The following is a 4,403-nucleotide window of genomic DNA, read 5'->3' on the forward strand; positions in this document are numbered from 1 at the left end:
TCATGCACCCAATGAAAGGGAGAGTAACAGTTCGTGAGTAAAAGTGAGTAATTTCATTGGCTAAACCCACTACAACAAACTGTTCAAAGAATCACATGATTGGTTTACAAATTTCATTTGAGGGAGTACACGGAAATCATGCAATGAAAAAAAGAGATATTAAATAGAATTGAGCATAAGAACGAACACCCAATTTTCGCTAGACAGTACTATATAATACTATTTTCTATCTTGTCCTGGTCACTTGAGAGACCTGTTTTCCTCCGTACCGTAGGTACCCCCAACTGACGTTCTCCCTTTCTCGCTTGTCTCGCAATCCTTCTTCCCCATCCCTCGCGTGCGCTCTTGCCGTCTAACAGCGCCGCCGTCGTCTACATTTGACGCCGAATATCATTAGTCAAGATTACCTACATAACTGGTATAATGCTTATCTAGATCTCGCAAGCCTGTAGGGTTGAAATTTGCTAAGGTGTAAATGCCAAATGATTGAAAAATAATATTTTTTTAAAGGTAGAGCAACTTAACATTTTGTCAGCATAAAAATGATACGTAGACAAACTTCTCAGGCCAAATGAATTTCGTTGTAAGCATCGAACATACCTTCTTGTGCCTAGAATTCCACCGTGCTCACTGCACACACTTGTCCTCAGTGGCCAGTACTTGTCTAGCCGAGGCGTTATGCCCGAGAACAATCAATTCTGACACGTCCAATAAGCATTTTGTTGACTGAAAGAGCACCCCAGCATCTTGGGGTGGGGGGTCATTGGGGAAAAAGGGACGGAAGAATTGGTAAATACCGATATGGAGAAATGAAAGAATAGCTATTTATTCAATAGTGAGGGCTTTCTTTGGATGGAGTTTAACAAAGTGAGGCTTGAAGAAAGTCCATACAGTCAAGCCACCTTGAATTTGGTGAACGCGTTGAAGGTGTCTTGACCATATGGGCGTTTTTCAAGCCTCACTTTTATAAATTTAACACGGGAAGCCCAGGTCATATCATGCCAACAAGAAAATGCCAAGACATACGAGGGTACCTTTTGAAATCAGGACAAAATGAGGTGTGATGAGAAATGAATTTGGAGGTTTAGTAATTCCATTCTTTTCATACTGCCCATCAGTAATATTATGGTCTCTATTATGGTTATCATGATTTAGAATCAATATAGAGACACCAAGGCATACATCTCATTGAAAATATTTTGAATTACTAACTTGCAAGTCCAATCTCTGCATTTCAAGTATCAAGTCATTAAATTAACGGAACTGATTCCCCTCCTCTCTTCGTTTATTTTCACTGCAACCAATCAGATTCTTAGCACCAAGATTATTGACATTGCCATTCTCCTATTCTAGTGTTGGAGTGGATCCATATTAGTTAAATAAACAATAAATAAATGGGCTTGAGCTAGTGGTTGAAAGACTTTTCCTTTATGAGAATCATTATGCAGAGGTAAAATATTCGGTCTCAGGCACGTTGAGGAAACCAAACGCCACAGTTATCTCATAGTTTTTCGCATGCCTCTGTGTTCACAAATGGCTGGAAAGTAAGATTCCAATCACTCATGAAGAGAAAGGCAATTTCCACACCTCCACACCATTTGGGTTTGAACGGTTTAGAGTTAAAATATACCTTGAAAACCTGTTATCGCAAAAGAAAACTCGAAAGCAGGGGCTTTCCTTGCAATTAATTAATTCAAGTTTGGATTTCAAAAAGTCGACATGGTCAACACCTTAAACTTGTTTACCTTTTCATGCCCTCTCGAGCAAAGAGAAGCTCGGGCAAACCCATGCTCTTCTTTTCAAACTCCACAGCATGAAAAGGCCAACAAACTTGACCATGCCAACTTTCTTCAAGCCTAACTTTTTGAAACTTTTTGCGAAAGGTAGCCCTACCATTGAACAAATAACTATTATCCATTCGAGTAGTCAGGAAAATATTTGGGTGGGTCAAACGATATTTTCTTGTTGGATGCGTTTCTGTACCGGGAATGTAATATTTTTTTTGATAAAGGACCTTTGCGAGGGTTCGGTTCTCGAGCGAAAAATAGATTCTGGAGTGAAAAAAAAAAAATAGAAACTGGTTTTTGAGGCAACCCTGATTCCGAGCTTAAGCAAATCAGGGTGGCCATTTCAAAACTCGAAACTTTTTTGATGGTAATGTCTGTGGTCTGTACTTGCATTCCATGCACATGCGCATGCATATGCAGCTGTCTCTCTGCCTTTCGCTCTCCTAATCTTGATCTTGAACAGAATGGACGTGAGGATACAACCCTCCGTGCATATTGGATTAGGGGTGTGTCCTTAGGGACATAACAGTCTGTATCTTTTTTGCTTGAGATAGCAGTCCTAACTATGATACTTTAGGTAAAAAAGTTGACAATTCAGTGCAAAACACATCTCCATAGCATTCCTTCACTCACCCCAAAAAGCGCTCCCCCAGGTTAGACTAAGTCTAAAAATATGTCTTACTTCAACCTAGTGATGGGAACGTTGCCTCAAAATTCTCAAGCATTCAATGCAATACCGGTCCAATTCCAGATTCAAAATGTATCATGCAAGCTTGAGCCTTTCCGAGATATGGCAAGGACGCCAAAATGGATCAAAATTAAATCCAGATCATTATTGAGCACACCCAACGAATTTCAGTAAAATCTACTGAATATTGATAGAACGCAAGCCCTTTTATGTTTTATAATCATTCAATTCGTGTTTCAAGCCTCTTCTACCATGCCATCGAATCTTGGCTTAGAATATTGGCTTGAAGTGTCTACATTGAGGCATCCTGACAAAAAAGAATTCAGTGTGACGAAATAACAGATCGATTCATCAATGCATATGAGCGGCATCCGAAAGTGCACCCATCAAACTTCAACTGAAGGGAAAAGGACGTGAAACATGGCTAATGCCGCAATATGATAACTCTAAACTTGTCCCGGCATCGTGGCTTAGTTTTTACATCAACAGTAGATATCAAGCGATAAGCCAGGGACTTCTTAAGAAATCCTTAGATAAGCCATACCAACCATCCTGGACTCTTGAACGCTTTCTTGTCAGTGTCACTCTCATGAATGCAGGCAGTTGACTTGCGCATTACCTCGTTGGTCTCGGTTGTGATCCCGGGTAAAAGGATCAAGTACGACTAGAGGGGTAAGAAGGGCTAGTCACTAAGTATGACCATGTGGACAATCAAAATGGTAAACGTTATTCTCCACCGATTAGTTGGCGGGGCTACCTTTTAAATCTTAACCTGACCTTATCAAACCTAATCTAACCTTACCTAACCTAACCCAATCTAACCTAACACGATATTAATAACCCTTAAAGTCTCTATCTAAACCTTTTAACATTTTCACAAATTTAAAAATGTGCACCGCCAACTAATCGGTGGAGAATAACGTTTATCCAATCAAAATATCAACCCACTTGACCAAGGTGATGTTTGACTAATTCGCAAATTGATCAAGCTCTGTTTTTCCACTATTACACAGCTCAACCCCTTAAATGTGTTCAAATGTAAGTGCAAATTGTGTTCAGTTTGGCCCATACCTCTGAAAAATGAAAATTAATCCAGTCGCATGGGTCGAAATGGAAGTGGCAGGAAAATAAGTTTGTGAAATATGTGGTAGTGATTACTGATGTAAAACAAGCTGATCAGCGCGCAAGCATCGATCTCGATGCTTTATATTTGGTTCTGGCTCCAAAAGCCTCAATCATGATTGATTCCAGTGCAGCTGATTTCAGGATTGCCAAGTTTACCTCGAAATTAGAATTACTTCAATTACAAATCTAGAGTAGCAGACCCTGTAACTTCATTGTTTAACAACAAGATTAATGTGCATAAAATTAAAGAGTTTGATTGATTTGCAAAGATCGTTATGATTTTGGAACTGTCAAAACGCATGGTCTTTTTTATTGACACTTAAAGGAGCTGGTGTAGCCGAGCGGTCTAAGAGGTAGTATGAACAAGGCAAGAATCCTCTCCCTAGGTGTCATGGGTTCAAACCCCGGCGCCGGAGGAAACACTTTTAAGGACCTGGTGTAGCCGAGCGGTCTAAGGGGCAGCGCTTACAAGGCAAGAATCCCCTCCCTAGGGGTTCAAACCCCGGCGCCGGAAGTAACCCTATTCAGTTCGGTCCCGTCTTTTGTTGAGAGCAGTCCCAACATTTTGTTGTTCCTGATCTTTTCAAACGACCGGTCTGAGTGTGTTGTGTTGTGTAAGTGGTCGCGTGGCTGCTTAAGGTCAGACACTTTTGTTCTTTAGCTTTCATTTCTTCCTATCTCTAGTAGTTTAGTCTTATATCTTTTATTTTTATGCTCATGTCGTATTTCACTTTTTTCGTCTGTCAATATATTTTATCCCAATTCTAGGTTATTTCATGTAGTTTTGGCTTAAGGAGTAGTTC

Source organism: Tigriopus californicus, chromosome 11 (genome assembly GCF_007210705.1).
Source record: "Tigriopus californicus strain San Diego chromosome 11, Tcal_SD_v2.1, whole genome shotgun sequence".
NCBI classification, from domain to species: domain Eukaryota; kingdom Metazoa; phylum Arthropoda; class Copepoda; order Harpacticoida; family Harpacticidae; genus Tigriopus; species Tigriopus californicus.